Below are 12,206 nucleotides of genomic sequence, written 5' to 3'. Positions count from 1 at the left end.
CACTCCCAAGTCGAGTTGGAAAGCGTCGGTTGACCTGGCACGAGCCGTTCCATGGCAAAGGTTTTCCTGGGAAACCGATGACCGTTGCATATTTTATGTTTTAGATAACACCGGTGAGGATGGATGGTTTGGTTTTTCCATGAATAGTACTTTGTGAGATGTTTGTTGTGCTAGCAGAGGTGTTGAACATTTCAGAATGTGAATATCCGATTGTGCGACATTGTGTTTGAGCCAAGCCAGGGGACGCTTTGAGACACCGCAGCTTTTCCGCCACTGACTGTATCGGTCGGCTAAAGGTTTCCCAACAGGCGGCTAGCTTAAAGGTTATCCAGACAGGCTATCTGGTTAGCGCAGCATTGGGATGACAGCGTACAGTAGTTGAAATGGTCAGAAGGTCAGAGTTTGCCACCTGGAAATCATTCTGTCATTTCATTACGGTTACAGTTGTCTAGGAGGAACTGTGCTTTTTTTCCTTCTTCTGCTTGACGAGTATATAGTGTCAACGATTTGTGGGTTGGATGGATGGATTGTGTGGAGAGAAATCCCATAGCAACGTTTGTCCAAATAACTCAGCCACTGACACTGACTGTGATCGCAATCAAATGCATTTGAAATGAGCTCCCCATCATTTCTGTGGCTGTCCACACCACACCGCATACCATCTTGACCCGAACGTTAAAAAATAAATGAATGCAGCAACGTCACGTCCCTTGAAAAAGTTCATTTCAATCGGCGCCCTCGGCCCAGCTTTAATTAGTCTTGTTCCTTCCTGGTACTTCCTTTTTTTTCTTTTTTTTCTTCTCCCCAATGAGTTGAATGTGGCGTGCCCAGGGATATTTGAGCTCTCGCACCCGCACCTTTAGATGCATGACCGCTTCGTGTATACACGTGTTGGAACCTATTAGAGCTTGTCCCTTTGCCACCTCCTCTCCTAATGATCACTAATTGCCGCCATCAACGAGGAGGGAATGGAAGGCGCGCCCGGCGGAAGACTAATATACTAATTGACTGGCCATTTTTAAAGGCTTTTGTCGTCCAAATGCTTCACCATTAACCCTCATTTGCATAGATTGTCCACCTTTTACAAACATAGGTAGCCTATCGAGGAAGCATGCCTGTTCTGTGGTGAGCTGGGAGGGGGGGGGCGGGGGCACCCGTTGGAAATGATGCGCGGACCTGGTACCGCTTGACTAGCGCTCATGTGGGTAGGTGGACGGACGTGAACGGCGGACGTCCTAAGGGCTACCCACGATCCCCCGTTCTCGCTCTGCAGAGATTGATGGCGAGGCGTTCTAGCAAATCATATTTCCAAGAGGCGCAAAAGCGGACGCTTCGGGGGAGAGCTTTGTCAAATGCCACATTGCTAAAACTCACACTTGGATGACGGCCTACGGACGGCTTATGGACGGCCGGCCGGCTCCATGACAATGCCGGGACGGAGCCGGTTGGACATGAAATTGGACTAACATCGCCAGTTGACAATCGTTGCCAAACAAGCGTGTTGAAATATTTGGCCATGAGATCCTGCATCTTTTTCTTTTTTTCTTTTTGAAATGACACATAAAGCTCAGCATAGGGATTGATGTGCTTTGTAAAGCAATCCCTCTCTTTATGACTTTAACAGTGCTATAAAATGTCAGACTACCTGCGGCGGCTTGGAAAGAAAGAGCGCACTAAAAGCCAAAAGTAGACCACGACAAAGGTTGATTATAATTGCAAAATGAAAGAAACTTGGCGGGGAGATTGCAAATAAGTGCATTTCATTTAAAAAAAAGTGATGCTCAAGTCTTCCGAGTTCTCATCTCTGACCTCACTTCCTAGCATGGATGATGCTAGCGGCTATGTACGTATCTATTATAAATGAGAAACACTCCTCCTCGGCACGCGCCGGACTCCCACGCGGAAAAAGCTTCTGGTCATTTGGGCAGAAGAGCCGTGCGTCCGTTGACCCGAGCGAGGCCTCCCAATCATATTTCTATTGTGTCTTTGACCAAACGTATGGAAGAGAGAAGCCACCGACTCATTTGGATTTTTTCTCTCTGCCCCCTTTTGCTCTCGTCTTTGGGTTCAGACGCTCTTTGAAGACGTGGAATCCCTGTTGGCAGCCCCCCCACCCCCTCCGATTTTGTCACCTCTTTTTACCTCGGCCCATCTACCGACGAGCACGAGCACGAGGAGAAGCCGTTCCGTTTGGTCTGAAGCAAGCGCGTGCGCTCCGACCGCCGCTTCTTCTTTTTCCATGTTGCGCCCGATGAATTATACATGTGAATTACAGCATAGTAAGACATGCTCTTTCAACTGGGGCGTATCTCTCCATTGATCTCCTTCTCTTGCTGTGCAACGTGGTATGAACGTTGCCTCGCCTCGCCTCGCTTGCTTTCGCGCTCTCTCTCGCTCTCGCTCTCTCGGCGCATTCGTCTCGAGGTATGAAAGTCGGTCGGCTCTCAAACCAGATTAGTCGTGTCAACCTAGTGTAAACACATGTATGACACACGCGTGACTTGATGTGAATGAATGCACTTGTGTGACAGGATTTTGGAGCAGATAGACATTGGCCACGAGTAGGAAATAACGCGCTACCGTCGTCTTGAACTTGACTTCTTTGGAGAGCCATCGGGCGTCTGGCACGGTCTCGGTAAGCCCTCCTTCTTGCAGGCGGCCATCTTGGCCAGGTCAACGCCGCTTCGGTCATTGGATGTCAAAGAGTTCATACTGCGCCGCATTGGCACCTCTTTTTTTTTGCCCCGTACTTCCCGACGCGACCGCCGTCTTCTTGCGTGGAGTGCTTTATGGACGGGTGAAAGAACTTTTGATGAGGGAAGAAGCGTTCTTGTTTGAAGCGTGCGCCGAGAACATGTCGGATGATGGGATGCGCTCCGCTGTGTACCCATTTGCTCGCTTGAACATTTACAAGATCTTAAGCAAGAGTCATCAATGATGAATGTTTAATAGCGGCAGCCTTGAAATGTTGACTTTCAACTTTGTTTCTCTTTGTGTATCTGCTTCACGGCTCAGGGGCCTTCATTTCCTCCACAGGGGGGGGGGGCGCTTTGCCATCCCTCCATCAGATATTTTTCAACCGCCGCCGCCACAACATCGTACGCCGCTTTGACTTTGGAGCCCATTTCTTTCCCTCACTTGTCAAGTTGGAGTTCCGCCGAGGACGGACGGGATTGGACGGGGCGGGACTGGATGGGACGCAGTCCGTAGTGCTCGGATTCCGGTGGGTTGTCCGTGAATGATCACTTCCATGAATAGAATTTGACTCCCACTTTTTAAAGGCAACATCTTGTACGAGGAGACGCTAAAACTGTCTGCCGACTGCCGTGGCTTTATGCGTCGCGCGTGGAATAAACAAAAGGCAGCATATTCCTTATTCTCTCGGGGCTGCCTCGACTTGATATCAGCGGTAAGAATGGAGTGTGGGGCACCGTTAGGGCCCATTCAATTGGACTCTCTTACTTAATTATATAGCGGTGACCGGCCATATTTTCCCTCTCCGTTTCGTTTTCGCACTCATTGACGCTGTGGAATGAATGCGCGTTTGTGCTCGAGGCCGACTTTAGTGCGGCGTAGGCGCGTGTCTTTGCCAACTCGTTGCCTACAGCATCTTTACCACCGAATGCCTTTTCAAAATAAAATGCAGTCTTAGAATTGGCTTACCGTTATGTTGTGGATGGTGATTGTGATGGTGATTGGGATAGCGCCCTTTGGCCAGGGTGACTCAATGAAGTCGCGGAAGAAAAAAGATCGAGCGCCTCGAGACAAACAAAGCAAACAGTTCATTCTTTTTCTTTCTTTTTAACGGGCATCGTCGGCCTGCCATCGTCATGGATGGCCACGTTATTTCCTAGTCGCCCCGGTGACGTGCTTTTAGTGGCGTATCAAGCCAAAGCCTTTTGTTTATGGGCCGAATGTAAAATGCGCCTGTGGCGGAGTCTCCCGGCGAGCGTCTTTTTTGGACTGGACATTATGGGAGCGCAAGGAGCAGGCCGGCGTCGGCGTCTGTGTGCAAGCTTCCTGCCTTTGAGCGTTCCCCGGGGCCCAGCGGTGACATGGCATTTAATAGACTGCACGCTGTGAAACAAACTAGCTCAATTAATTCCTCCGACTCGGCCTTGGCCTTTTCCCCACTGGCGCGCACACAACACTCCGCCCCCCCCCCGCCCGAGCGTGACGCCCGCTTGAAACTGACTGGGCTCCCGTCTCCTCGCGGGCCGCGTTCAAAGAACGGACCTTATCCGTCATGGCGTCCATTTCCCGTTTGATGGCAATACGCGGAGGCGAAAGCGCCGCTTGTCGTGTCTGGAGGGACGGGGATGCTTTTGCCTGGTGTTTGTAACCCTTCCAAAAGCCATCCATTTGAAGTGGAGTCCCGTTGGCCATCCACCTCCAATTCCATTTGAGCGAGGGGCTGCCAAGCAGTAAGCAGTAAGCAGAGAAAAATACAATCTAGTACGTATATACAGTACATTGACTCCCCTACTTTTGCCATCAAACATTTATGATGGAAACACACTGGCTGGCTGGCACGCTTTCCTCCTGGTGATAACCTTGGCATTTTAATGCATTCCGTGGACTTTTACACCCACCTGTGATTATTTATTTATCTTTCTCACGAAAGGGAGGTGAAATTGATCATCGGTAGGAGAGCAAAAAAAGAGAGAGCCATCTGTGTTGAAATGAGAGATGTTGTACGGTTTGTTTTGCAGCTTTTTCCCCCCCTCCCCCTCATCGATATTGTTGTGATCGACTGATTTACACATGGAGGAGCGTACAGTGTTTTTGTGTGGGTGAGAGAGAATCTCATCACTTGGGTCGGCTAGATGCTTGAGCACTCTAAATTTCCTAACCCTAGCTATGATTGTCTCCTGATTGGCTGGCCACAGATTGAGGGCGGTCCCCCGCCTAATGCACGTACTTGGCTGGGATGGGCTCCAGCGCGACCCTTGTGAGGATAAGCCGAATGAATGACTATCTGTACTTGTGTTTGACCACGTCTGTGTGCGTCAGGTCAGGCATGTTGTGGTCTTCCAGCTTTGCGAATGCAGCCGTATTAGTTTAGCCCGTGGCTACGTTCTCTGGCCATTCATTGTCTCCCTCCAACCCTCGGCCTTCTCCGCCACACAACATGGCTCGGTGGCGTCGGTCGGGCCTCCAGTCTTTTCATTCGGCCCACCCTAGAAATAAAGTCCATTTTCCACATGGAGGACTTTGCGGGCTCTTTTCATTTTTTTTTCTTCTTTTTTTTCTCGGGCGGAGCGACGGGGGCAACCGACCGCGGCCGACCCAATGAATGCGTAGCGAGTGGCGTCCGCTCCGTCGGAAAATCTCCTCCCTCTTCCGATCCGTTGGGGGCGGAGGGGGGCGGTGGCTATCTCGAGGAGGCCGGCAGATCTCAAAGTGGACATATGCCGTGACGCCATTTTAGTGCTTTTTCGACGGCGTGGCCGCCACGCTAGAGCAAAAGTACCCGCGTACGTGGGAATAACTGGTGAGAAGGAGCTAGAGGATGAATTGGACACGAGGTAGTGTGGATGTGGGGAATTTTGTTAAGCAATAAGTGAAAAATGTTCAGCGCTGAATAATTGATGATGCCCCGTCCCTGCCTGTCCCTCATCCTCCACACACTGGCTGCCTCATTTGCACTCATACATGTTGATGAAGTGTCACATCTGTGCTCAGGAACGGAGGAACTACAACTTCTATCTCACACACACACACACACACACACACACGTTCACATGATAAGGCCCAGTGAAGCTCATTAAGATTCATGGGGAAGGAAGTTGTAGTAGAGGAGGGCGAATACACACACACACACACACACACACACACACACGCACATACGCACACACACAGACCTCCGCCGGCTGGGCAAATTGACTTAGCTGTCAAGCGGCACGCTTTGCCCGTATTTTGTACGGGATTTTCAATCTTTTTAACGGATACGGCCTACAGTAAAAATCATAGTGGAAAACACAAAAGTCAAATAGAAGACATATATATTGTGGCGTCTACAAGGACTGCTCCAACTTGCTTGGACTTTTCCCTGATTTATTTGCAAGCGAGAGCGAGAACAAGAGCGAGAGCACCAAGGCGGCTCCCTTGAAAACTACGGCCTTTGCGCTCCGGTCGGGGACCCGTGATTAACATTCTCTTTGTCGCCATCCCATTCATATGGTGTTAACATTTAATTTAAAAAAAAATGAGAAAACGTACGACCGTCGCATTCATCTGAATTACACACGCATTCCATTTTCCACGTGCAAGTGTGTGGAGCCAATTGGCGACGGCGTTGGATGATGGGAAAGCTCGGGCTGCGGAATGGGAAGGGCTTGATCCCTTTCACCGCTTTTGTTTTCTTGTCGTCCCGTTCAGAAGAGAGCAGCTTACGGTTTGGCATGCTTGTTCTTGCGAATAGCGCTAATTTTGGCTTTGTGTTTCCCTCGCGTGGGTTTTATTCATGGTGTCTTGGGGACAGAATGGGTCCATTTTTGGCCCCAGCCTAAAACAGGTGTACCACTTTGATGCGCCTTGGCTTTTTGAATTTGATGATGTCAGTGGATTGAATTTGATACAAAGTGTAGGACGAGATCCATTTGGAAATTGCCATTGGGAGTGAATGGGGCTTTTTTTTTGCCTTTGGTGAAAAAAGCCGCTTTTTAGTGATCCGTGTGTGCGTTCCCTCAACTCTTGCGTTTCTGCTTTGTCTGGGAAGCGGGAGTGTTTAATCTGCTTTTAATAAAAATGCTCTGTCATTTGCTGCAGGTGTCATGTCGTTGCTTTCACAGCCCGCTGCTTTTATTTCATCTCTTATTCATGATCGTCATGTTCCTGTCATCGGGGGGAGTGAGGATGGGGGGGGTCGCCCAACAACGGCAACATCCAGCGTATGATGAATGCAATCCTCGGGAATTCAAAAAGCCCGGCCGGATCCTTCATGAACGCTATGGCGTCCACGCTGACTTTCTTTAAACCGCCAAAGACCAAGCTGAGCTTGACCCAAAGTCAAATGCGCTAGAAAGCCACTCTGCCATCTTGCTAAGCCACATGTTCCTTGTAAAAAAGAAAAACAATTGTGCCATGACGCACGCCGCACCTTATTGCGCCGGCCGTCACCAGCGCACAATTCATAGTGTGGCATGTTAATATTCTTTAAAGGTCAGAGAGAGTGACCAAAGAGGAAAGAAAGTAGGCTTTTTTGTTGCACTTTTCCCCTCGGCGTGGTTCCCGCTAGCGACTGACCTTATCCCACGGGCCACGCCGGGAGCCCAGCCTGTCGCCGCCATCTTTGGAGAATGACGGATTATGGCGGACCCCGAGATGGTATAGAGGGCGGGCGGGAAAAGGGGCGGCCCTTGCGCCTGCCCTAAAAAGAGGGCGGGCGTCAACAGAAGAAGAAAAAACGCCAACTTTCTAAGTGGAAACGCTCCATTTTACAAATGGAAATGTACTTTGAAAGGAATAGACTTGTTTGGCCACGGCGGAAGGAAATGCCATTTGAGCCCATTTATTGGGGAGCGGGGTCGACGGGGGCCAACCTACAGCAATCTGTTCCTGCTGCTCGCAAGCTTGTAAAGACAGATGCTGCTGTTCCAGCAATACCACACCTTTCCTTTTTTTCTCCCCAGTAAATTTTCAGTCAACTTTACTTTGCGGGCTCGTTCGCCACTTCTTAACAAATGCCTTGTTTCCTTTCTTTTCTAACATGGGGACCGTCATCCCATAATCCATGCCACCTTCCCAGCGACTTAACCCTGAAACGGGCCTTTTCGGAACAGGAAAACAAGCCGTATTTGACACCCGCCGGCTCCGACATTTCCATTATTCAAAGCGCACGACGCCACGTCTCTCGCCAAGAGGAAGGAGTTCCCGTCCTCGTGCGTGTCGGCTGAGCAAGTGCACGATTTGCGTAAGGGCACCCCGGGGCGCTTTGGGGCGCTCGCTACGCCATTTGTCGGGGCGCTTGTCAGACAGCAGAAGAGCAAGACGACATAAATATTACGTGGAGAGAGAGAGGGATGGAGGGACTAGCATCCGTCGCGCAATACTTTTTGTTGGAGATCCAAAGGTCGAGGCGCGGTTAGCAGTGTGGCTATTTGGACCAATCGCCGGCCGGTTCACACGAGCTACTTTTTTGCACGCTAATCCCGTCGTGAACGGCCGACGGCGGATTCCGGGCGCCCAGCTGGGGAAGCCTGCCCGCTCGCTCGCGTTGGATCTCTCGCCCGCCCCCGGCGTGCGACGGGCATCTGTGGACGCTTGGCTTGCGTGACCGTCCGTCCGTCTTTTGAGACGCGGACAAGGAGAGGCTTGGAACGTCGAAGGGGGGGTGGGTGGATCATCCCTTGGGTACGTTACAACACATGGAATAAACGGCTTGCCTTTATTTCAAAACAAACATCTCTTTTCCATCTTTCTGTGATATTGCATCTCATCTTCATTTTTTTTTTCTTTCCCTCTCCTTGCAAATACTCCCCGCTGTTTTGCCCAAGCGGCGACTTTTGTAGAGAGTTTCGTCCCCGAATGATTGGAGTCGTAGTACGTCGTCGGTGGCGACTTTCCCATTCTAGTTTTGGGGCTAATTACGCCGACAAGCAAAATGGTGACATGGCCTGTAACTCTTCCCACTTAGCAGAAGCGTGCTCTTCAACGGAGAAAAAGAGAAAGAGAGAGAAAGAGAGAGAGAGAGAGAGAGATTCAGCAACGCCCTGTTGAATGTTTGATGCCATAGGACTGTTTTATTGTAAAAGGAGGGAGAGGCGAGCGATAACAAGGTTGCATGATTCATAAGTGCGTCGGGCCGGTTAGCGTTAGATTTGACACCACCGCATTCCTCTTTTTGCTTCAAATGAATCATCCGTGTAGGAATCCAAATGCATCAATGTCACCGCAACAAAGGAACATACGCTACACTGTTTTTTTTTCTTCTCTAAAGCCCATCAAAATGTACTCCTTTTGTGCTCTGTTCCCTTTTCTGTAACTGTGGCTTCTGGTGTGTGCTCGGTGGCAGTAACCCGCCCGCCCGCCCGCCCGCCCGCCACCGGCCGCTCCTTGACAGACGAGACGGATGAGATGAGGGGATGGCCGCCGATAGATCCGCATCTGGGCCGGTCCCCCGAGGGAAAGCGCCGATCTCTCTGGGCTCTTATCTCTGACGCCGATCCCCTCTGCGGCTCTCTCTTTGTCGTAAAAGTGGAGATTGCTTGTAAGGAAGCTAACCCACAAGTCCCTGGCTCCGCCCTCTCTCCCTCCATCTTTCTTCAAATCTCCCGTCGCACCACAGTACCACAGAAGGACTCTCCATTTTCCAACGGGGAGTCATTCTGTGGTGGCCCGACCACACACGCAACCCTCAACTCATGGACCGCCATTGATGTCCAGTACGTACCAATGAGGTCATTTTAGCGGCGTAGGTCAAGAGGGGCTGCAGGCACCGGCCGCCGTGGCTGTCCTCCTCTTTGAACGGGATTTCTCGGCGGCCGATGGCTTGCCCGCCTTCTCCGCTTGTCTTGTTCCCAAGCGAGGTTCGCCCGTCCGTCCCCGCTCGGCCGCCGAGTGTCGTCCAATCTCTGTTCGGCGGACCGTTAAATTAGATTCCGTTGCCTCTCCGTCACCTTTGCGCGGCAGACGCGACTCGTACCCGAGTCGCTCATTCGCGTGCTACGCTTATGATTACCGTGCAGAAGGGGGAGGGGAAAAATGTTTTGTTACGTCGCGGCCCGACCGTTTTGCGCGTGCTCGTATTTCAAGTCACGGGGCGGACGCCACTAGACGTCCGTTCCATTCATTTGAGCTGGAACGCGGAAGCCACCATGACATTTTGTCAACAGCGTTTGGCTCTTCCGTCCTCCTTACCTTCACCGCACGCACCCCAACCTCTGAGTGGGGTGTTTTTTTGGTCCTCTTTCCGGGCCCTCTGCAGTGCATATCAATATTAATCAACCCCTAAAGCGGCAAGTTTCTGGAGCCGCATACGGCAAAATTCCGCAGTCTGCTTGAGTGTACGTGGAGTATAGAGTCTGCTTGCGCCCAAACTCATGTCAAGCAAATATTGTGCATTCCCGTCATTCCGTTTTTTTTCTTTTTAAAGACGGCAGTAAAACCAAGCGTTTCAACTCTTCTGGCTTTATGTACAGCCCTTAAAGAACAAATCTCAAAATGAAATGTAAAAGTACATTTTATTTTGCAATGAGTTTTTGTGCTAGCGCCACGGTGGGTTGGGGGGACGACGTCAATGAAGACGAACGAGCGCACTAGTGTGAAAGAATCCGTGCAAATACTCGTCTCCCTCCGCTATGTTTCACAGATTAGCCTTTCCGTCACATCGCTAAAGGTTAATCTTTGTCTGGTCCGTCCGCAAAAATCTTGCCGTGTCTCCGTTTTTTATTGCAGGTTGTCTTGCCAACCAGAGCTTTGCATCTTTTGCTCGCCTGACTTTGCTTGGTTTTGGGGATATTTTTTTTCCGATGATGCAGGAAAGCAAAGAATAGGACGATACGAGAGAGAGACTACTCCTTTGCCAAAAGAACTTTTCAGCAGTCGTATTCATCAGAGAGCCCGGTTGTCCGTCTCTATTTGCCCCACCTGCAACACGTGGCCCTAAATCGGCGCTAATAGACTCCGGTCTCCCGGGATAAGTGGGATGGAAAATGGATGGGAGAGACTGAGTAGAGCTGAAAATTGTCCAAACCATTCCGCGTCTCCGGGTTCTTGCGCTTGACGTGGGCAAAAAAATAAAGAAAAATGCAAATGTTGGGGTTTTCCAGTCATTTGGAGGGAGATTTTCCCCAAAATGTTGGCTTTTTCGGGCCATTTCTAATGTTTGATCACCTCCGTGGGTGTCTTTTGCCATCTTTTTGGGGTTGCCGCGACCGAGTTGCCATTTATAATGGGAAAAATGCGGGTGTGGCGCACACCGTTTCCGTCTCGGTCAATTGAAAAGCGCCGTTTGAAAGTCAAACGGATTCCAGTTGTTTTTTTTTCTTTTCCTCGCCGCTCGCTCCAATTGACACCGGCTCCGGCGAAATGCCGCTTTCTTGTCGGCTAGAGAGAGAGAGAGACACATGTGACACGACACGCGAGGTCTCCGGTAATGTGTGCGCTGGAGTCCTAGCAGACGTTGTGCGTTGCGCTCTAGTGAGCCCAGGGGGGAGGGAGGGTGCGGGAATCCAATCCATGTGGGGCTGGCTGGATGATGTGAAGAGATAGATTGGGGTGAGGGGGGGCTTTTTGGGGGGGTCCGTAGGCTTGGATGGCATGATGAAGCTGATAGGAGAAATCATTTACCAGCACAATTTGTTGACAAGGATCTGGGAACGTCTCAATGTGTCGGCGTATCAATCAATTTGATGGAAGTGCTCCCCCTTTCCTCCCTTTCTCACTCTCACTCCCTCTCTCTCTCTCTCTCTCCCTCCCTCTCTCCTTCACTCCCTCGCACTGCGTCTTTTCAGCCCCAAAACGCCAGCTGAGCAAAAGCGCTTGGACGTGTTGCCGGTGGGCCTCCTGGAACAATAACATCCATCACGGTGGCTTCTTTGAGCAGCTCGCCGTTGGCTATTTGCATTCTCCGCTCACTTTTTATTCGGTCACGTCAAACGGCTTCTGTTTTACGCCTTTAAATCACTTCACATTAAAAGTGCTTATGGGCTTGCTTTGACTGGTATTTTCAGTTTCAGCTAATGGCACGCCTCTCTCTGTAAATGACAGCACTTTAGCTAGACACGTTTATTTTAATGCCCTTGAAATCAACGATAAAATGAACTCCCATCAGCACGACTGCAAGTTTTCAATATCGAGTGATGTCAAACGGACAGACGGGGACGATATTTTGCGACCTTGGAGTTATTTAGGATAATCATCAATGGAGAAAGAAATGGATTGTCTGTAATTGCTCAGACTGATGTGGCGCTTTGGGGGAAAAATGACCAAAAAGAAATTTGCAAGACCAGATTTTGCCCTTTTTGCGGCTGAAAATGGGCCCGCCTTTTTGCCATTTCATTTGGAAACCATGGCCACGGGTCCGAGTGTGCGGAAATAGCAATGTTACCATGTGAGGATAAGGCGGAAAGTGAAGTCTATCTCCTTAATCTCCATTTTCTCAGCTCACGTAAGCACTTAATCCGTCCACGGTGCTCTTTCACCCCCGTCCGTCGGAGCGCTCCTTCTAATTGACGTGCCCGCCGGCTAATAATGTCCCGCGG

At 50.4% G+C, this 12,206-nt stretch overlaps 1 protein-coding gene across 7 annotated transcripts in view; it reads left to right on the top strand.

Annotated features, from left to right (window-relative positions):
* Positions 1 to 12,206, top strand: part of LOC144092989 (RNA binding protein fox-1 homolog 3-like) — an 85,987-nt gene that overhangs the window by 58,901 nt on the left and 14,880 nt on the right. The window lies entirely within an intron of this gene.

Source organism: Stigmatopora argus, chromosome 18, assembly GCF_051989625.1.
Source record: "Stigmatopora argus isolate UIUO_Sarg chromosome 18, RoL_Sarg_1.0, whole genome shotgun sequence".
Classification (NCBI taxonomy): Eukaryota; Metazoa; Chordata; class Actinopteri; order Syngnathiformes; family Syngnathidae; genus Stigmatopora; species Stigmatopora argus.
Note: the sequence above shows the minus strand (reverse complement) of the source record. Positions and strands in the feature narration are given on the sequence as shown.